The sequence below is a fragment of the Coptis chinensis genome, chromosome 4 (assembly GCF_015680905.1).
Source record: "Coptis chinensis isolate HL-2020 chromosome 4, ASM1568090v1, whole genome shotgun sequence".
Taxonomy (NCBI): Eukaryota; Viridiplantae; Streptophyta; class Magnoliopsida; order Ranunculales; family Ranunculaceae; genus Coptis; species Coptis chinensis.
The window spans coordinates 36,969,411-36,992,702 of NC_141459.1; the positions used below are offsets into that span (position 1 = coordinate 36,969,411).

The following is a 23,292-nucleotide window of genomic DNA, read 5'->3' on the forward strand; positions in this document are numbered from 1 at the left end:
CGCTCAAGTTAGGTTTCCACCTCTACCCTCTACCCTTCCATAACTTGATAACCCTTCCACTAACTCATCTTCTCCTACTTTTGGTTGATGCGCTATAATAACTAGGTACGTAAACGTCGTGTTTTATTATTATTATTTTTCCAGCAAATACCGATTTCTCTATTCTATTTATCTTTGATCCATCCATTCTTAATTAATATGTGTTATGTGTACCGTTTATATATCTGTTTGTTTTTGTGTTTTTGTTGTTCTTTTGATTGGCAAAGATGTTTGAAGAGATTTTGAAGAGATTCACTCCCCCACATTATGCTCTGATAGTCTAATAGTAGGTTGGTAGCAATATTTTTAATGAATTATGGAAGGATTTATTGTAGGCTTTGCTAGGAAAGGAATTTATAATAGTGTTTTTTTTAAAAAAAAATAAAAAATGAAAAATGAAAGTGTGTTTATATAAGAGGGGTCATATATAAGATACTATGTAGCCGTCAATGATAGGTGCAGAGGTGGATATCTCTAAACAGTCCGAATATTGGATATAGCTAAGCTAATAAACTCGGGAACTATGATATGATATACTGATGATAGTTGGAGTTTCCTAGTTTACGTACTGTTTATGATGGGTTTGGGAAGTATGTGGAGCATTGTGAGGCACATGAGTACATGATCAACTTGCGTGATCAAATTGCGAAACAATTGTTTAGTGGATATATATGATCAACTTTGGAGTTATTTGTAATGTCATTTAACTTGGTATTCATATTTTATGGATGACCTTATGGTTATTGAACATTTGAACTATTATTTGTATTTATATTTTTAGTATTTTTTTTTATCTCATATTACTATATAAGTCTTTTAGGCGTCAAAATGTTGAATAAACAAAGGAAACTCTGTCAAATCCATTTTTAACTCTTGTTTTACAAGTAATCAAGTTAGTGTTCAAAATAGATTGTAAGGGTAAAAATGTCTAAATTATTTATATTCAGCATTCAGAGTCAGGTCATTTTGACAGAAAACAAACATGTTTTTTTGAGTTCAGCCATTCATAATTCAGAAGCTAAAAAAACAAACGACCCCTAAGTAAGTGTGTTATTGTGTACCACGACTCATTGATCTATTGGTAGTGTGGTTGACTATTAGCTAGTCTGGTCATGAGATCAAATTGTGGTAAAACACCAAAAACGAAGCAAAAAAAAAAATGTTATTGTGCTTAATTTACTATTTTATTTATGGATCTTAGAAAATATGTGGTCTTGATCCATTATAAGTGTCGTAGAGTATATATTTATTTCTTTATTTAAGCTTCATATATATATATATATATATATATATATATATATATATTGATATATATTTCTCATGGTGTTTTTTCTCATATTTAAACTAGGGTAAATATTGAAATGTTTGCCTGAAGCTGGTGGAACACGTTGCGCCTATGGTCTAATCTCTGTCTCGTGACCTTTGCCATGTCAGCTGAGCTCGCATCAACACGCCTGTGGTTCCGTGGTTGATTCTCTGTGACCTTTGCCATGTTGGGTGCGCTCGCATGGCAGGTCAATCCGTCTCGTGTTCGAATCTATGTCATGATCTTTGCCATGTTGGGTGCACTCACATGGTAGGTCAATCCATCCCGTGTTTAAATCTCCATTTCGTGACCTTTGCCATGTAGGGTGCGCTTGCATGGCAGGTCAATCCGTCTTTCAATTTTTTTTTCTTGTGGTTTTGCAAATCTTGATTAAGAGTTAAGATTTTTCATCGTGGGCATCTTTGATAATGGAAAGATGGGATTGTTTCCTTCAATGCAGAGGCATGGCAAGTTGTACTTTCGGAATGTTAAGCAGAATCGAAGTATGTAGACGAGATAGCAAAGTTGTTTCCAAATTTGTTTGGTCAACCATCTGCTAAGTAGGTTGAGAGTGAGACAGATGGGTTAAATCAAGATCAGAAGTTGAAGACTGGTGTTGTTGTCTGGTGACCAAGCACCTGGTGGACATAATGTTATTTCTGGCATTTTTGGTTAGTACTTTTTTTTATTACATTGTATTTGATATTAGATGTTGTATTAAAATGAATATTGGGTTGTTTCAAGATTGGATCTTTTGGGGAAACTGAGGTTGGGTTGTTTGTTTTGTGTAGATTACTTGCAAGAGCGTGCTAAGGGAAGTACACTTTATGGATTCAAGGGTGGTCCAGCTGGGATCACGAAGGGAAAATACGTTGAGCTGACATCGGAGTTTATTTATCTGTATAGGAATCAGGTAATTATATAAGATGTTTGTACAAGACTATTTGTATTGGGTTTACAGTGTGTTATTTCAACATTCATAGATCAGATTGTAGAATGAGATCTGTAGACTTGTCATATAGAATAATGTGGTGACTAATTAGCTTAATATAGTGCTTTATGCTTCATATTTATAATGTTGTATGGAGTAATGTTTCTCGTGGTATTCTAGTTGGGTTTTTGCACATCTATAGTGTTAGATGCATATGTGTGCGTGTGATGTATTTAGTGGTTACGATGATTGAAATCAGTGGGTGCTGCAGATGCAATATGTCCTCGTATACACTCTGCATTGCGTAGCCCATTATGGTTACTGTTTGTGTGCTCATTTTCTGTAAATGTATGAATGTGTCTCTGGCTATTGCAACATGGAATGGTAGTACATGTGGTAGAGTTTGTAAATTAGTAGTTACCTATTCAACTTTGTACTAGCATATCAGCATATGCTTTAATTTGCGTTTTATGACAGGGTGGATTTGATATGATCTGTAGTGGAAGGGACAAGATTGAAACCCTAGAACAGGTACATTTTCAGAGATTATTCACTTCCCCACATTCCCTTTTATATTTTCGTCCCTCTCTAATTTCTTATTTGATTCACTATTGGTGGGCTAACTGAATTCATATTATGCCTTTTAGTTTAAGCAAGCTGAAGGCACTTTGGTGAAACTCGATTTGGATGGGCTTGTAGTTATTGGTGGGGATGACTCGAACACAAATGCTTCCCTTCTTGCTGAAAACACTTGGATGATTTGAACCTGAAATAAGAAATGTAAAGAAAAAGAGAAGAATGTAGATTTGTTAGAGAGTAAGTGTGTTACTGTGCTTAATTTACTATTTTTTTTTGAGTGGTTGGGATATTGATGAATTTTAATGAGTTTAAGTGTTTGGGATTCACTGGCAAACAGGGGATGTGTATCAGAATATTTAGAAAAAGATTGAAAAGTGCGACTTGCGTTTTTGTATATAGCAGGACTTGTCACACGAGTTTTTATTTATCTTCATAATGATTTGCTTCTATTTGTTTACCTAATATTTCTGGATCATAGAAAATATGAGGCCTTGATCCATTATAAGTTTTGGAATATATATTTATTTGTTTATTTAAGCTTTATGTTTATTTCTATGCAAAAAAAATATATAAGGTTGTCTTGGTGTTTTTTCTCATATTTAAACTAGGACTAGTAAACTGCTAAGCGGTGAGGAACGAGCGAAGTTTAGATAGGTATTGGAATTAAACCGGTTGTAATAGAGCAATATGGAAGAAGCAAGATTGAAGAACACGAACTCCCTTGAATAAAGATATAAGAAATATTGGAGAGAGAGAAGAGAGATTATAGGAGAAATATCGTGGAGAGTTTGAGGAAATCAGGAGAGAGAGAGAGGAGAGAGATTACAGGCGGGGAGAGTTTGAGGAAATCGAGAGGTTTTTTTTATTCAAGACAGACAGGACATTTGAGGGGGCGATAGACAAGGGAATTTTTTCTCCCCAGTGCAAGGACACTCACTCCGCTCGTTTGATAAATATTGTAGATAGAGTACTATTCAAACCTTGAGATTATATTTATTATGTGGACGAGAGATATCCTTCTTCTTGGCCTTGTGTATTTCTTATTGAGTCAAGGAGTTTTGATGTTAGTGGTAGTTTAGAAGTCGGGCTGGGAGAAACTGAGTGATAGGAGTGTTCTATATACCTAACTATGTATCTATTTTTATTTTTGCTTAGAAATGTCATGTTAATCTAAACAAGTTACAAGGTACTTGATCACTTCATTTAGTAATTTGATTCTATTTCTTTACCTAATAGGATCAACATGTTTGCCTGAAGCTGGTGGAACACATTGCGCTGCTTCTGGTCGAATCTATATTTTGTAACCTTTGCACGTCAAATGAGCTCGCAGTAACATGCCTGTGGTCCCGTGGTTGATTCTCTGTATTGTGACCTTTGCCATGTCGGGTGTGCTCGCATGGCAGGTCAACACCCGTCTTTCAATTTTTTTTATCATGACCTTTGCCATGTCGGGTGCGCTCGCATGACAGGTCAACCCGTTTTTCAATATTTTTATCGTGATCTTTGCCATGTTGGGTGCGCTTGCATGGCAGGTCAGCCCGTCTTTCAATATTTTTTTATCATGACCTTTGCCATGTTGGAATAAGTTGTCTCCACGAACCCCAGGTTCATTTTTTCACCCTCCACATTACCTTAATTTTGTTATAGTAAATGTGTTGGAAAGAAGAAATCAAAGTGTTTTTCTTCGTTTCAATATTTTTTTAGGGCACACTATTTTCACCATGGAAAAGGTCATGAAATGGTAAGTTTGGGACCTACTATCATGTTGACAAAGGTCCAATCCATTCTCGTATGACCTTTTCCACCAGAACATGTAGAGGAAGAGATGATTTTGATCCTGAAAGAAATAAAGAATGTAAACAAAAAAGAGAAGATTGTAGATTTATTAGAGAGTAAGTGTGTGACTGTGCTTAATTTACTTTTTTTTTGGGTGGTTGGGATATTGATGAGTATAAGTGTTTGGGGTTTACAGGCAAACAAGGAATGTGCATCAGAACATTTAGAAAAATATTGAAAAGTGTGATGGTATATAGCAGGACTTGTCATCTTTTGCCCCTTGCAAGTGATGAATCTGTATTGGAAGGAGACGTTGCTTAATGTGAGTTTTTTTTTGTCTTCATAATGATTTGCTTCTATTTGTTTACCTAAGATTTATGGATCATAGAAAATATGTGGTCTCGATCCATTATAAGTCTTGGAGTTTTATTTCCTTATTTAAGTTTCATGTTTATTTCTACGGTAAAAAATATATATAAGCTTCTCTTGGCGTTTTTTCACATATTTAAACCAGGGTAAATATTGCAGATAGAGTAGTATTCAAACCTTGGGATTCTATTGATTATGTGGACGAGAGATTTCCTTCTTCTTGGCCTTGTGCATTTCTTATTGAGTCAGGGAGTTTCGATGTTAGCGGTAGTTTAGAACTCGGGTTGGGAAAAATTGGGTGATAGGAGTGTTCTATATACCTAATTATGTATCCATTTTTATGTTTGCTTAGAAGTGTCGTGTTAATATAAACAAGTTACAAGGTACTTGATCAATTCATCTAGTAATTTGATTCTGTTTGTTTACCTAATAGGATCAACACCTTTGCCTGAAGCTAGTGGAACATGTTGGGCCTGTGGTCAAATCTGTATTTTGTAACCTTTGCACGTCGACTGAGCTCACATCAACATACCTGTGGCACCCATGGTCGATTATCTGTATTGTGACCTTCGCCATGTCGGGTGTGCTCGCATGGCAGGTCAACCCGTTTTTCAAATTTTTTTATCCTGACCTTTGCCATGTTGGGTGCACTCGCATGGCAGGTCAACCCGTCTTTCTATGTTTTTATTGTGGTTTTGCAGATCTTGATTCAGAGTTCTGATTTTTCATCATGGGCATCTTATGATCTTATGATGATGGAAAGTTGGGACTGTTTTGTAAGTTTACTAGTTATTTTTCCGTATGCCCTTTGCATGACTGTATATGTCTCAGCACTCAACAGTCTTTAAAATGTCATTTTTTTTGCAGTCGTACAGGTATTGGTCGTGCTATTTCTCACATTATGTTGGAGTGTGCTTTGCAGACTCATCCAAATGTTACTATTATTGGAGAAGAGGTACCTTGTGATTTTTTTGGTACGCTATGTAATGAAAGATTTGCTTGAATAATTCTAAAGTGGTGAGGAACATTTCCCCTTTCACCTTTGAAATGTGGATTTAAAACCTTCGCAGGATGTCCTATAGTTTGATTTGCTTGTTTTGGTTATGTTATACAAACCATGATAAGTTTCCCTTCCCTTCTCTTGGGTTGCACCTAAATGTCATTTCCAGAATTTCAGATAACTGAGATAAGATACCCCATCTATATCGGACATGGACAATGTAGTGGAATTGTTCAAGGAAACCACTTAAACTGCTCAAAGCAAAGTTTTTAACGATATCATATGACCTTTTTAGTGTTGTAGGGGTTGAAGATATCGTGGTTAACCGTTATTGAGTCACCATTGTGTCTGAGTGACAACTTTTTCAAAACTCTTTAGATAGTGCACTCTCCCCTTGGTTAAAATACTTAACAATTATATCTCTAAAAATATCACCAAATTCAACTATGGAAATAATGCTCAATCAATCAGAATTTTCTGTAGTTCATTGAACTAAAACTTTGCAGTATGATGCCTACATTAATTTTACTACTGCTTTTAGGATTATTTTGCATTGGCACCTTTATATTTATTAGGATTTGCATTGACAATTATTGAAACTGAAATTCTCTTAATAGACCTAAATCTTGGCCTTTGGTGTTTTCTTCTGCACCATTTGTTAAATGCATTTGTTTGTAATTGTACGGATGGCAAAGCTTGTCTCCAGAAATAGAAGGTTTTATTTTATAAAAATTATTTGCAAGAATATTGTAGTAAGTTAGTAATGGTAAGACATCCAGTTAGAGGCAAAGACAAGATAAAGATTATATGGGTAGAAAAGCTAATTATGATACTGCAATCCGTGGACCTCAAATCTACAGGTATTGGTTGGATCTGAAGTTTCTAATTGGGTGATTTAAGCATTTGTAAAAAAGAGGGGTAAATACCCTAAGCCAAAACTCAAATGCTTCTGCTGCTTTCTTGCCATGTTTACTGGGATTTGTTTTTATGATGAACCTTGAGACCTTGAGAAATTTGAATAGTACAACGAGATATATTGATGGTGTGACTCTCGTGAATCTTTATTTTGCTCAGGTTGCTGTGAAGAAACAAACTTTGAAAAACGTTACTGACTACAATCACTACATTACAGATGTGATTTGTAAGCGTGCAGAGATCTTGGCTATAATTACAGTGTCGTACTTATACCTGATGGCCTAATTGATTTCATTCCCGAGGTGAAAATGTGATTCATATTTGTGCATTTTCAGTATTTTCAGGGAACTGTTTTCTGGTGAATTTCTTATATATGCGTGCTAGGTTACCTCTAGTATGTAGAGTTGCCCTTGACATTTGGACTCATGTTATTGTTGCAGGTGCAACAACTTATTGCTGAGCTAAATGAGATCCTAGCTCATGAAGTTGTCGATGAAGGTTGTGTGTTGGAAGCAAAAACTTCAGCCTCAATCTCAGCTTCTTTTTAATTTCTTACCTGAAACAATTCAGGAACAACTGATGCTTGAAAGAGATCCACACGGAAATGTTCAGGTGATTACTGTATAATATATGCATGGTTCGTTTAGTATGAATATGGTTACACTTGACATTGAGGAGATGTTCTGGTGATTACTGTACAATTTGTGCACGGTTCATTCTCTTTGAGAAATCAGGAGACGTTTGTTATTAATGTCATTTTCTTCTTGAACTTCTTAGGTTGCCAAGATTGAGACAGAGAAAATGCTAATTTAGATGGTTGAGATCTGAGTTCGAGAAAAGAAAGCAAGAGGGTAGATACGGTAAGCAGTCCAAAGGGCAGTCCCACTTTTTGGGTAACCACCAACTCTATATAGTTTTCTCTCTCCTTTATCTTTCATCAGTTCATGTTTCTTTTTCCTAGTAACATTGTTAGCCTAAAACCATGAACTTGCTAGTTGCTTGTCGGTACAGTGAATAGTTAATTTCATTATTTGTTTTAGGTTTTTTTTCTTACATATTACTTGTCTTTACTCTATATTACATAGACACTCCTAATTTTGAAAATAATCTGTGTCGGATACATATCTGAGTGTCCGTGTCAAACATGACAGGGACACATATCATATGTTATATACCTCAACTTTTGGATATTTCACTGTGTCAGACACTTTCTATCCGTGTTGGATACGGACACACGTATTCGTGTCAATGTAACTCAGCTTTTACTCGTAGTTATGAAGAAAGATGTGGGTTGCCAATAAATTTTGATTCTATCTACTGCTATGCATTGGGTTATGCTGCAGGAGCCCTCCTCCATTCTGGGAAAACTGGCCTTATATCCTCGGTTTGTGTTTCTGCATTTTTTTTTTGTTTCTGATAGTTAAAATGTATATTCATTAATTGTGTACAAAGGATGCTTCTTAGGAAGATGTGGTCCTTCATAGTGTCATTTGTTTGATTGATTCTTAAATACAATATACTTCCATCCATATACAGATTCTTAAAACTTGAATATATTGAAAATAGGATTCCCTGTAGCCCCAAATAAAGTTTCTTTTAACTCAAAAGCTATCGGCCCTTTATTTGCTTCTAAAAATGTATTTCCTTAGAAAACTCAGTTATTTATTCATCTCCCTGGTCCATTCTGGGTAATATATACTAATATGCTTTCAGCATATACAAAAATCCAATTGGCTGTTGATTTAATTTTATGTTTTTGTATCTAGGTTGGTAATTTGGGTGCTCCAGATGAAGAGTGGACTGTTGGTGGTACTGCACCGACTCCCCTAATGGACGTTGAGAGGAGACACGGTATACCATTTTTGTTTCTAGTCATTCACATCATACAATTCTAGGGGGGGCAATTTTCTTTGTGAAGTTGATTCCATTTGTTCTTACTATTATTACACTTGCATTGCATGTGATCATCAAGTTAGTATACATTATGTACATGTGAGTTTAACAACAACATTATATATTTGTCGTTATGTTTTTTGTTTTTTGAAAAAGATGCTGGGTTAGGCTGACCCCCACATGTATTAGATTCTTAAATAAGTTACATTTACTTCTTACTCAATGATTCTATCAAGATCAAGGAATTTGGCTGCCCTATTTCTCTATAAACATGCATGAAAGAGATCTCAACCAACCTTGTTACATGCCTTCTTGTGGCAGCAACCGCATTCCAGCAGCTCCATGGAGTAGGCTCAGAATTTGTATTGCCCTCATCGAGTCAGATGATACCATGATTTGTCGTTAACTCGTTATGTTCATAGGTAGTCAGATTATCGTTGTCTATGTAAATAGAAGATTGAATATTGAAGAGCTGCAAAAGGATTCTTGTTGGGCAATCTAACATATGTAGATATAAAAATACATAAACCATCTAAATGTTTTGTTTAGAATTTAGAAATATTTATAAGATGTTTTTACTTTTGAAGTACGTCTAAGTTGAAATTTTAATATACAAGGCACTGAACAAGCACTAGTATTATACAAATGAAATGTACTAATTTTGGTAACTGGTTGTGTGGGTCTCTATTATTTTTATTTGTCCTTTTTCATCTTTTCATGAGCTGAAATTTTAATAATGCAAAACGAAATAGTACAACAAAATTAGTTGTTGTGAGGGGAGGATTCATTAGAATGAATACAAAACACTTGATTGATTGAATGAACGCATCTACAAGTGAACTTGCATTATAATGAATGCAAAACACTTTATTCTAAATTGGAGGCAATACAAATCTTAAAATTACAATGAAGGGAGTCAACCTGAAAAACACATTGGCATACTCCTAAACAAGTTGCAACCAATTAAATAAACTCCTCAAATCGATGCCCTTTCTTATTTGTGTTACTAGATAACTAGTATTATAACTTTGGTATAATAGATTACACTATTGATTCTACAGTCTCTGCCTCACTTTTGAATATGACTGCATAGTTTTTTATAGTGTTGAACGTGTTGCCACAGTGCCACTGGTATGAAGCTCTATTAGAATATTTGTATGTAAACAACAACTAGAGTAGAACATAAGGAACAGTAGACAAGGACAGCAGTAACAGGGAACAACCAAGGCGCGTATTAGGCTGTCCTTAAGGAAAGATTTCGCTCCTTCCAGTGGTGTAGAAAGGCAGCAGTGGCGTCTTCCTCACATGATTCAATGGTTTACAGCAGTTTGACTTTGCACTAGAACAAACTACTCTCTAGAACAGCAATATAACTCTCTCTGCAGCGGCTATAGGAAGAAGAAAAGAAGAATAGGGTAGGTGCGAGTTTCTGTTTCTCTGAGATAGGTTTCTATTGAAGTGTATACCCTTTATGGACTCATAGTCCTATTTATAGAGGTTAGGTCGGTCTCCTAAATAGATAAGGAAAAGAGACCAACTCCTAATAGAACACCGAAACTTGCTGCTCAAGAAAAAAGCAAAACAAGTTTAGGCAATTGGTCAAACCACTACCCACAACAGTAAGCCCAAGCCCAAGCCCGAACCCTACCCGATGTGGTGGATAACCAATGTGGGACTATCTACTATGCACTAAAGTGGAGAGAACACCCTTTGTTCATCTCCTCCACTTTGCACACACACACTAGTATTTAGAAATACACAAGAGATTCCAATAATCCTCCACTATTTCAAAATACTAATAGTCCCCCACTATTTTGGAATAGGATATTACAAAAGAAATGGGTTAACTAAATGCTAGAGAGAATTGAAAAAACAATGCATAAGATACTGATGCTTTACGGGCTTGAACCAGTCATAGGGTAACATGTCTTATAATACGTGAAAGTGGTGGATTAAAAAATCTTTGAACCAACATTCCCTTGTAGTAAAATAGATCACATGCACCCACACTACTCTTTCATTATATGCCCGTTCTGCAGTGTTGCTATTTTTGGCCTTTGCGCTGCCTGTGTTCCATGAATGCTTTAGAGTACTTGCCCGTATACTCATAATAACCGACCCAGTTTTACATTCACATTGGTGGATATCCATCAAGTGTACATTACAGTTAAAATACACTATCTCATTATAAAATGGACTATGGATTCCAATAAGAGTAAAATAACTCATCCTTACTCATTGCAATTCTAGTTATACAAAGTATACTATAGTACCATCTCGTCATAGGGTGTGACGTCTCATAAATAAATAAGACGATAGTATTGCAGATCTAATTTAAGTGACTTGTTTTTCCCTTTGAACCTACTTCATGGGATCTCCAATCATATAGGTAGGGTTGCCGTCAGTGTCGCCCTATATATGGGCATAAGTCTCATCCCCCTCGACGTATAACCACTTGCCTCCAAAAAGTGGTGTGGTTAGACATGTGACCAAACGAAGTCCAACCTAACATAATCTCTAACAGCTGCTTGATTAAGTTATATCTCAAACTTACATGCATTCATTTCCCATTGCACATATTTCTTTATGTTTTAGCTATTGCAATGAGACAGTTGCAAAACATATACACATCAGGAGACTGTTTAGAGCCAATGGGAAGATTTGCCAAGAGGTTGCTAACCCACTCAACATCATCACATGCCTTTTCTAAGGTGATTAACTTAGATAATATCCAAGACATTCAATTTCCACAAAGGATAAACACATAAACATTACTGGATCTAGCTTATAACACATTACCCTTTCAACAATGATGGAAATCTACTAAATATAAGTCCATAATCAATGACTCTACTATAATACTTGGATAATCTGACAATATACATCCAATGTTCCTTATAAGAACAATAGGTTATCAACTCAGTATGCCATTAATGTAGGCAATGACATGTCTCACAAATATAATCCATCAAATACAGTAGGCTACCAATGATATTGACATATTTAGTATGAGAAAACACAAGTAGATTATTTTTCATAAGATGAATATCTACCACAAGAAGTATTGACACAGTCTTACTAACGTAATACCCATACTTTTCAATAAAAATATTTCTACTAAATGTTAAAACAACATAATGAGACCAACATGAGTTATAATTCCTATATTCACCAGTCATTCAATTCTGTAGTGCCTGAAATTCTCCTATACCATCCGGCTGGTCTGGTTTAAGGTACGTTGTGGCGTTCAACCATATTCAAACGTCAACATCTTGACAACGGAATATAGTAGTTACAGAAATGAGTTTAACAACATAATAAACTATCATTTCCAATGACGGTCTATTATGTGTTTCAAATAGAAATTTCTCTGTCTTTATACACATTCTCAATGCTAGCACTCATGATATGAAATCATTTAAACAAAGAGAGATTAACACATATGTCTTGCTTTACTCTAAAAAAAGGACACATCTTTATCAACAACGATACTTTGACATCCATACGACACCAATATGTTGTTGAATTGCTCATGCCATTTATAGGCGCTTAAATTAATTCATACAAAAATTCAACTAAATTGTATATCTTAAGCTTATTACCTGGTACTACTTGGTATTGTAGTTCCACACAACTACTCAACTAGAGTATTTAGAATTCTGAAGAAGAAATTCTCGTTACATGAGTAAGGTTCCAAAGTAGTATAAATCTTGTCTCTGAGTGAAACCCCTTGGCTATTATTATTAGCCTTGTATTTTGCAATACAACTATCACGTTTTAGTTTTCTTTTGAAGATCCAATTCAACCTATAGATCCCCCAATAAATCAAGAGTCCAGTTTAGAGGGGTTGTATCCTTCAAAAAGGACACTTCTCATAGACAGACAACTTCCTTATAGGTTAATGAATCTTCCTCAAGAAACATATAAACATCATCACCATGAATGGTAGATATACTCACTGATAGTCTTCCAAATTTCTTGTTAAGAAATTATGGGATTATTGTATGTAGTTCATTATGAACATGTAGTAGCCATATTCAGGGATGTATCACATAGGTACTGGGCCAAGAGATAAGGCCCAGACCACAGTATGTGTTGAGCCAAGAGAAAGGCCCAAGACTAGACTAAGCCCCATGAGGTAAACCTAAGAGAGGGATATAAAAAGGAAGAGAGAGGAGAGTAGAAGGGGAGGCTAACAAGAGAGACATATAGGGGTGAGGAGTGAGGTGAACTACGACGACTTGATCCCGAAATGGGTACGTAGGCAACCAAATTGGTGCAGCCGATCCAAAATCTAGAGTGAATTTGAGTAAAAAGAGAGATTCGCGAGATTCGCGGTATAGTGGTTGTAACAAATGGCGCCGTCTGTGGGGATCGAAAAGAGCTGACTGTTGGATCTAGCTATCTTTCCACGGCCCGAGTCCATCACTTCATTGTCAAAAGACCACCTGTTTCTCTGAGAAGATGCCACAAGCTCAGAGAAAGTGTGCATCGACCATTCATCAGAAGTTCCACACTGGGAGCCCAATGTCATGTCATTGCTGCAGGTTGAAAGTACAAACGACTGTCTTCCTTCCGACAATCGAAGTTGTTGTTTGGCGACTTTTAATCCTAGGATTCTACTATCGATGTCCATCTAAAGAGTTTGGTGGCCCGGTGAACGCCGAGCCCACCTTGACGGTGTTGAAGGGTCTACATTTCTATGCATCGACATATTAGAAGTTGAAGGTACCGAAAATGGAAATTTTGGTACCGATGGTTCTCGCTACTACTACCAACGACGGCTCTGCAATTAGTGACAACTCTATTGAATCCTTCACCTCAGTAGAGAAATTGCTGTCCATGAATAGATCTGGTACAAGGAGATGTAAAACTGTTAGATGCAACATTCTTTTAATCGAAGTTAGATGCAACATATGATATGGTCCAAGTTCTACAGGGTAACAAGAATTTAAGTATAGGATGAAGAAGTAGAGGATGTCTTTGTGGAGGTTGTTGGAAGCCAAAAATGCTGCTGAAATTCTTATGGGAATCTCAGAAGAAAAGAGGAGGAGGGTGGTACTTCAGCTGGGATGAGGATTCTGTTTGTTGTTGGTGGGGGTGAATTGGTTAGATCTGGTGGACTAGTGGTGAGTGAAGAGATGGGTGGAGAAGATGGGGAAATGGGTCGGTTTGGACCCATTTCCAATCTTGGCGAAATGGGCTTATTTGGAGGTTGTTGGGCCTTAGTAGAGAACCCGCGAAATGGGCATCTGCATCTGACATTTGCATCGCGATATTCGAATTGGAAGGGAAAATGAAGCAAGGGAGCTATTGTTTCTCTAGCGTAAAGTGATACAAGCTTTGGAGAAGTCGAAAAGTCGCATTGAGATATTTGATGAGCTTTTAGCAAAGCTCAATGAGGCAATCTGTTAAAGAATCACAGTTAATTGGAAATGTTTCTTCTAGTCTTGAAGTTAGTAGAGAAAATTTACCTACTAGTGTTAGGATTATTTCCCCAAAGGAAGACGATTCGGATCTCCTTGGTGTCCATGCAGAGCCTGTTGATGGTTTGAACGAAATATTCTCTTATGACAGTTGTGAGGAGCTCCTGGAGCATCTAGATGAGCAACTTGATAAAATTGAAGTAGAACTTATTACATTTTTAAAGTACTCAGCTTTAGTTCTGGAGAGCGTGGAGAAGCCAAAAATAAACATAAAGGTGTAGCTTGCACAAGAGATTCTCGAGAATGTCCAGCGGATTAGGAAGAGGATAGCAGGCATCACGAAGAGGAAAGCCGGGATTAATTGAAGCTTTGTTTTGTTGTATCATGGCTAGAGGAGGATTCATCTTCGTCTCTCACTTGATGGAGGTTACCATGTTTTGGATGAGTCCATGAGGTACAGTAATGATGGAAGGCCTACTGCAAAACAGCTTTGGAAACCGCATGTTGGTGTGCTTGAGATGGGTGTACTGGGAGCAACTGGACTAATGCCAATGAAGATCAAGGAGTGAAAAGGAAGCACAACTGATGCATACTGCATTGCAAAGTATGGTCAGAAATGGGTTCGCACTCGTATAGTGATCGACAGTTTGGTGCCGAAATGGAATGAGCAATATACATGGGAGGTGTTTGATCCCTGCACCGTCGTGACAGTTGGAGTGTTTGACAATTGTCACTTAGAGAAAAACACTATAGTTGGGGTGAGAGAGGCTGTTCACTAAGGATCTGGAAATTGATCAGTTACAGGCTGAGCTGGCAACAACTTTAAAGGGTCATGACATTCTTCGATGTGAAGTCTAAGCTGCACTAGATGCCATTTCTATATGTCTCACAAGATGAAGGGTCTTGAGATTCAGATTTTGAGGAAGCATGAGCTGTTCAGCCAGCTAGAAAGTGACTTGCACAAATGTGCGAAGAAGGTGAAAGTCGTGGAAGGGATCTTGCCGAAAGTATCTGAAGAGAGAAATTCGTTGTGGGAGGATGTGAAGCAGTACAATAAGACCTCCCTCTTTGTTTAGAAAATGATGATGCTCTTTTCAATTGTGTTACACAACCTATCTAGAGGAGAAAGGTGACAAGGAGTTAGGAATGGAATATATCGTAGAGATTGTTTCTTGTTATAATAATAAGGAGGGAGAAATGCTTAGCTGTTACGATGCAAGGGATAGTTCTCATACTGGAACTGAAGTTAGGGGATTGGAGCCTTGTAACAATGATGGTGTCTCTGAGAGCTTTCGACAGAAGGAGAATCTTTAGTTTGTACAATGTGGGAAAGAGTTCGTATCAACTACGAGGACAGGGAATGTTTTTGATTTGAATGATACTGTGGAGAACAATGAGGATGGGAATGTGGTGAAATTTACGGATGTGGCAATGGGGGATAATTATCTAAGCTTATTGGATTCAAAAGATGGTGATGAAGATAATGAGTTGGTTGAGGCTTTTGTGACAAATGAGAGTACTGAGGTTTCTGTTGAGCTGGACGCCGCAAGTCATTCTACTACTGGGGAGTTGGAAAGATGTCATGTAGGTCTTCCTAATAATGGTGATACGGAAGTTATGGAATCAGACCCTGGGAACAATGATTCAAAGTCTGAGAATATTCAGCAGAAGGAGGTGATAACGAGGTTACTTCGTGTATACGGGTGAAGAATTATTGTAAGCAAAATAAGTTGAGTGAGGTGGGCTGTCATTTGCGCAGGTTGCAGAGTAAAGGCGATGTGATAAATGATCATATGGTGGGTATTCTTGTTGATGCACACAGTAAGAAGAATGAGTTTGAGGAGGCACGTCGATTGATAGAAGACTTTTGGAGCTTAAGGAAGTTTCCACTTGGGCATACATATGGTGTCTGGATTCGGGATCTTGTTCAAGCTGGGAAACTTGAGGGAGCAATGGATTTATGGCAAAGTAAGAAGTTAATGGAGAGGTATGTTTCCGAGGTATTCCGATATAATATTTTGGTTTGCCGGCTTTTGAGAGGAAACATGCTAATTGTAGTGAGGATGTTGAGTTTACTATTATGTGTGAAAGAGATAGAGAGGAGCTGCCTCTATGCCAGAGAGCGGAGGGGTTCGAGAAGACCCTTCGCGAATATTCTATGGGACTATCTGAATGGGGGTGGGGGGGATGAGCCCTCCGCGGACCAAAGATGCTAGAGATACATGAGGCAATGAGAGAGCCCCAACAGGCGAGAGCTCGAGCGAGCCCGCGGAGTGGGATGAGCCCTTCCAGCGGACGTAAAGGCAAGAGACAAAGGGTCAAAGAGAGTAGCCCCGTGAGCTTGGTTGAGTCGCAGGTCCCGAGATGCAAGAGATATCACGGACATGAGATCCGAACAACGGGGGATGAGCCCTCCGCGACATGAGATCCGAGTCAAACCTCGGGGCAAGCGGGGTTACCTCATCGACTCCACCCGGGCTTGCGAGAGATAGCGGGGGATGAGCCCTCTGCGGACATGAGATCCGAGTCAAAACGCAAGTGGAGTTGCCCCTCATCCGACTCTCCACCCGCAGGCAGACAACGGGGGATGAGTCCTCCGCTGGACATGATAGAGATTTCTATGAATGAAGGAGAGCTTATGGCTGGGCGGAGACCCTCCGCACGACATTGTAGTGAAGTTATGAGAAGGAGAAATACTGAGGGGGACAGAGACACTCCCTGGACATAGTGGTGAGTTCTCTGAAGGAGAGATGGTGGCTGAGGTGATACACTCCGCAGACAGGGCAGTGAGTTCCGAGAAGGAGAGCAGGTGGCTGGGGGAGGCATACCGCTGATATGGTAGTGAGTTCTATGTGAGAGGTGGTGGCTGGGTTGAGACACATTGTGGGCATGGTATTAAGTTGAAGAGAGAGAGTGAAGGGGATGAGACAGTGGAGTTCTACGAAAGGGAAATGAAAGGGTGAGACACTCTGCAGATATAGTAGTGAGTTATGTGAAAGAGAGCTTATGACAGGGCTGAGACACTCCGCGGACATAGTGGTGAGTTCTCTGAAGGAGAGATGGCGGCTGAGGTGATACACTCCGTAGACAGGGCATTGAGTTCTCTGAAGGAGAGATGGTGGCTAGGGTGATACACTCCGCAGACAGGGCAGTGAGTTCCGAGAAAGAGAGCAGGTGGCTGGGGGAGGCATACCGCTGATATGGTAGGGAGTTCTATGTGAGAGGTGATGGTTGGGTTGAGACACATCGTGGGCATTGTATTGAGTTGAAGAGAGAGAGTGAAGGGGATGAGATAGTTGAGTCCTACGAAAGGGAAATGAAAGGGTGAGACACTCTGCGGATATAGAAGTGAGTTATGTGAAGGAGAGATTATGACAGGGCTGAGACACTTCGCGGACATAGTGACAAGTTTTCGGAAAGAGAGAGGTTGGCTGAGGTGAGACACTCCGTGGATATAGTAGTGAGTTCTATGAAGGAGAGCTTATGGCTGGGTTGAGACACATGGTGGGCATTGTATCGAGTTGAAGGGAGAGAGCGAAGGGGATGAGATCCTTTGGGGATACGTTAATGGGGGTATATGAACAAGAACCCGATGGATTGAGTACTTCACGCACATACGGTCCAATAGAGCGAGTACATGGATACGAAATGTCCTAAGGAGGAGAAGACTACGTACAGTCACAATATACTGTGGATATCTAGAGTTCAAAGAGAGAGACAAGAAAGTTTGAGGACTTCTCGGGTCCACCGTCGTCATCGCCGCCGAACCCGAGAGGGGGCAAATGTAGTAGCCATATTCAGGGATGTATCACATAGGTACTGGGCCAAGAGATAAGGCCAAGACCACAGTATGTGTTGAGCCATGAGAAAGGCCCAAGACTAGACTAGGCCCCATGAGGTAAACCTAAGAGAGGGATATAAAAAGGAAGAGAGAGGAGAGTAGAAGGGGAGGCTAACAAGAGAGGCATAGAGGGGTGAGGAGAGAGGTGAACTACGGCGGCTTGATCCCGAAATGGGTACGTATGCAACCAAATTGGTGCAGCCGATCCAAAATCTAGAGTGAATTTGAGTAAAAAGAGAGATTCACGAGATTCGCGGTATAGTGGTTGTAACAGAACATTCAACCACTCTATGCCAATTTCACAGAAAGCACAACCTCAAATAAAATTAGCATATAAGACATTCAATAATAGTGTGGTATCTACAAGATTGTTATCACGTATGACAACTAAAAACAAACATCACTATTATAAGTTTCACCAATGAACATCTACTAGATAATTCTAGGTCTCAAAACTTCTTTTAGATTCATTCACAATAGCCTTGGCAAGACACACCCTACATTTTGAAGCATTTTTGGATAGGCCCAAGACCTTTCCATACTTTGTAGTTCAGTGTCTTTCCAATTCTCTTGTGAGGTAATCTATGGTAAAACAGTATCATGCATATGGGTCACCACCCCCCCACAGTTCAATGATTACTCAACCTAATCAAACTTACATGCAAAACACATTATACTGCTACAAACACTAAAAGAAACAACAACAATAATATGCACTCTTATGACAAGAATATACATTACTCAAGTTTATGATTATGGATCATATTAAACATAGTTATATTATGTTCATGCTATCTATATGAAAGGAAATCCACAAGTGATTCAAATGAATTTTAAAGAATAGAAGAATTAGATGAAAAATGTTTTACCCAAGATAATATCATTATTATTCTTCTTTTCATCGTTCAACATTCCAACTTACATAGTGAGACAATCCACGTACTTGTACATCACCTTGGCTATTTATTCATAGTCATAGGAGGATAATGTCTAATAAGACAATCTATAAGCGTTACATCTCCTTGTCTAAAATAGTCACTGGAGGATATTGTCTAAGAAGACAATCCATAACCTTACATCTCCTTGACTAAATTAGGTTTAGGAGGATATTGATTGCTTCCTCTCGTAGACAACGATGCTCATTACTTAATAAAATATGACATGGTTAAGCTTCATGCCAGTGTTAAATAATGCATTCATGCCAAACATGGTTAATATCATATCATAGGTTCAGAAAAAGTAAATTTTAATTGTACCCCTCACAACAAAAAGTATACGATATTTAAGCAAAAATCTAGCCACTGAATATGCAAAACAACTAAGGACTCCACCTCCTTTTTTTACATGAGCTCAAGTAAGATAGAATACCCTATCAACAAGACCTCAAGTACTACCACAACATCTAATGACTCAACCTATTAATGTCTTCAACTAGAAAAATTTACCAATAAACTATCACCAAGTTCAAAGTAAATCCACGATGATTAATATCCAAAACTAGCATGCTATACAACTTTAACATATACTATATTGAATATAAGCTACAAGTTACTTCATCTAACATGTATTTTCACAACAGTACAATTATAATCATTGTCTAACAACATGTACACTTAATAAAGGTAAGTAATTATGCATTAAATATATTATAATTACTATCCAAGATTTGAGTGTGATTGATATTAAATATCTTAAGGTCTCTCTTAGACCATCTACATATGTACAAAGAAAAATAATATCAAACTACGTACTTTTAGTCAAACCATGCCAATTAATATCTTAGTGATAAACACATATAATTTGTTAACTAGGTTATTAAAGAAGTTTAAGCTTAGGAATTTTTCTCCTAAGAAAAACTAGCATGCAACTCAAGGCAAGAATATCACCATATAATCAAACCAAAATAATTGCAAAGAGTGAAAGAATACGATACCTAACCGATTGAAAAATCGGATTACCATATTTTCCTCCTTCTAGAAAAACAGTTCAAAAGAATTGTAATTCTGAACCAGCTCAGGATGAATTGGGTATCAAGCCTTATACCACTGGAAAGATCTTTGAATCAGCTATCCAACACAAAAAGCAGATTGCAAAACCGAGCTCTGAGCTGAAAGTTATAGCAATTTCCATAACGAGTGACGCAGCTGTCAAAAAGACGAACTTTGATGTTTTTCTTGATAGAAATCTCATATTTGACTCCCACACACGTAAGAGAAAGGTCTACAACCATATAGGGTTTGATAAACCACAAAAGATCAATAAATATTCAATCTTTAATTGGTTTCCCTAATAAAAATGAAATTATTAGAAAATTTCTAAAGTCATAACCCAATAACACAAACAATAACTCAAAGTAAAAGACTTATCTTTTGATTGTCATATTAAAGCACTCTACTTTGTTCTATTACGAAAAATTCTTTTCTTAAGATTGTTAGAATATTTGTATGTAAACAGTAACTAGAGTAGAACATAAAGAACAGTAGACAAGGACAACAGTAATAGGGAACAACCAAGGTGCGTATTAGGTTGTCCTTAAGGAAAAATTTCGCCCCTTCCAGTGGTGCAGAAAGGCAGCAGTGGCGTCTTCCTCACATGATTCAATGGTTTACAGCAGTTTGACTTTGCACTAGAACAAACTACTCTCTAGAACAGCAATATAACTCTCTCTGCAGCGGCTATAGGAAGAAGAAAAGAAGAATAGGGTAGGTGCGAGTTTCTGTTTCTCTGAGATAGGTTTCTATTGAAGTATATACCCTCTATGGACTCATAGTCCTATTTATAGAGGTTAGGTCGGTCTCTTAAACAGATAAGGAAGAGAGACCAACTCCTAATAGAACACCGAAATTTGCTGCTCAAGAAAAAAGCAAAACAAGTTTAGGCAATTAGTCAAACCACTACCCACAACAGTAAGCCCAAGCCCAAGCCCGAACCCTACCGATGTGGTGGATAACCAATGTGGGACTATCTACTATGTACTAAAGTGGAGAGAACACCCTTTGTTCATCTCCTCCACTTTGCACACACACACACACTACTATTTAGAAATACACAAGAGATTCCAACAAGTTCCACACCTGTGTTGAGCAGTTGGGTACGAAGATTAGATCTATAGCTCTTGCTAAAAGAATTGAGCCAAACTGAATAAAGATTAAGGCATGTAGTTCCCTATATTTTGCATATAACACAGGCTGCAGTAAGCCAATATGACAGATTTATGGGGGGACATAACTAACAAATTTATGGTACGACCTTTCGTTAGATTTAGTGTATAAAAATTAAACACACTGTTCATGCATGATAGTTTTATTTCTCTTATTGAAGCCTAGTTCTTCTATAATTGAAAGAAAATGTGCCATTAAAGTATTTTTGATCTTAAGTTTCATATTCTTTTCAGGTAAGTTCAAGCCTGTGATCAAGAAGGCAATGGTGGAGCTCCAAGGTAAGAACCGTTTAACATTATCTTTCCTTCTGTTGTGTTTCAAAAGAAAGGAATTCAGCATACCTGACTCAGTACTGAATGTTACCATGCTTTTATCCTGTCTTTCCTTTTTCTCCCCCTTACCTGAAAATTAACCGACTTTAATTATGTATAGTAATGAAATTTCAGGATTAAAAAAATTTGCATCCATGCGGGGAGAGTGAGCCATCAAGAATCGATACGTCAGCCCAGGTTCGTGTGCATGTGCATGTTTCCGTAGAATAATCTTATTGCATCTTTACCAGTATTCAAGTACTTTCTGTTAAAGTTGCCAGATGCTAAAACTTAATTGGTCCACTGCCAAAATTTCAGCTCATTTTGAATATATTCAACGTTTCGAAAAGATGGTTGCAAAGTTAAAACTTCTGGACTGTTTAAACCATTCCAAAGTTCACTTCAACTTCTGACAATAATAGGGGTTTTCAAATGAGCTGAATGTTTGTGGAAAATGGTCTAATAAATTTATTAGATCACATCTACAAAACATCAGTTGTTGGGATGTTGTATAAATGTATATTGACCCTATTCTTCTTTTAATTAACTTAACTCAGTCTCAAAATTCAATGTTTTAATATGTTTTGGAATTTTTGCGACGAGATTACTGATTACATGGCTGTTCCTATGACAGGTCCCATTCAGTTGAATGGACCGGCATCCAATGATATCAACCACACTCTTTTACTGGAGCTTAGAGTACAAGCTTAAAAACATGGAGCAGAAACAAATTGGCTGAGAAGTTTTGAATAATTCTTAGCTTCATGCAAATTGACCAAGGATAAATGGGTCAGTAAGTCTTTATAGTATATATAAGAACAAAAAGAAGTTGGTTGAGCATAGGCGACTCATTGTTTGGGGTTGTTAGCCCATTGGAATTGGTGTTCCCATTGAGAACAATCTGTGACATAGGTACTTGGTAGGTTCATTTGATGGTCTAAGCTAAGAATGTGGTGATAACTACTTTATCTTTTGCATTTGATGGCCATCTATGCAACAATAAAACCGTTCCGATTATTTGGTGTAACTGCCCTGTTTATTCTTCATCTTCATCTTGATGTCTTTAGCAAAATCATTCTTCATCTTCATCTTGGTATCTTGAATTCGGCACTTGTAAATTTAGCAAAATCAGTCTTCATCTTGATATCTTGAGAGCCGTACAAAGAAATATAAACGAACGTAATAAGGGTGTGTTTGTTATGATGGAAACACTATGGAAAGGAAAGGAAAATAAGAGTGGTCCACCTTTTCCATAGTTTTTAAGGCGTTTGTTTACCCATGGAAAGGAAATGGGCTTTTTCATATGGAAACAAATGGAAAAGGTTTTGTGTCCTTAGCTAACCCCTGAAAATTTTGTGGAAAGGAAAGGAAAGGAAAGGAAATAGATAGATAAGGACTTACTACTAATACACCCATGACCCAACAATACAATTATTCCTTTCCATAGCTTTTGCAAACAAACATGATTATTCTTTTCCCCAGTTTTTACTTTTCTTTCCCCAGTTTACCAAACACATACCATTTAAAATTATTTTCTTTCCATTCCATTCCATTCCATAGTGGACCACCCATTTTATTTCCTTTCCTTTCCACGAGTTAAAATTTAACAAACACACCCTAAGTCTATGTAATTGTCATGCCGCTTGGATACAGAGATTCCTAATTACAAGTTTACATGGGCCCAGCAAATGAGTAGAATGGGCTTTACATGGGCCAGTCCAGACAACAAACAGTCAAACACACTC

At 37.7% G+C, this 23,292-nt stretch overlaps 2 pseudogenes across 1 annotated transcript; both read left to right on the forward strand.

Annotated features, from left to right (window-relative positions):
• Nucleotides 1–1,781: 1,781 nt before the first annotated feature.
• Nucleotides 1,782–9,121, forward strand: LOC147503382 (pyrophosphate--fructose 6-phosphate 1-phosphotransferase subunit beta-like; annotated as a pseudogene). The gene is made up of 11 exons (XR_015220938.1): nucleotides 1,782–1,812; nucleotides 1,857–2,016; nucleotides 2,137–2,258; nucleotides 2,754–2,807; nucleotides 2,924–3,039; nucleotides 5,868–5,955; nucleotides 7,075–7,217; nucleotides 7,356–7,527; nucleotides 7,693–7,775; nucleotides 8,259–8,299; nucleotides 8,682–9,121. The product of XR_015220938.1 is annotated as a pyrophosphate--fructose 6-phosphate 1-phosphotransferase subunit beta-like (transcript).
• Nucleotides 9,080–14,599, forward strand: LOC147503383 (uncharacterized; annotated as a pseudogene).
• Nucleotides 14,600–23,292: the final 8,693 nt, after the last annotated feature.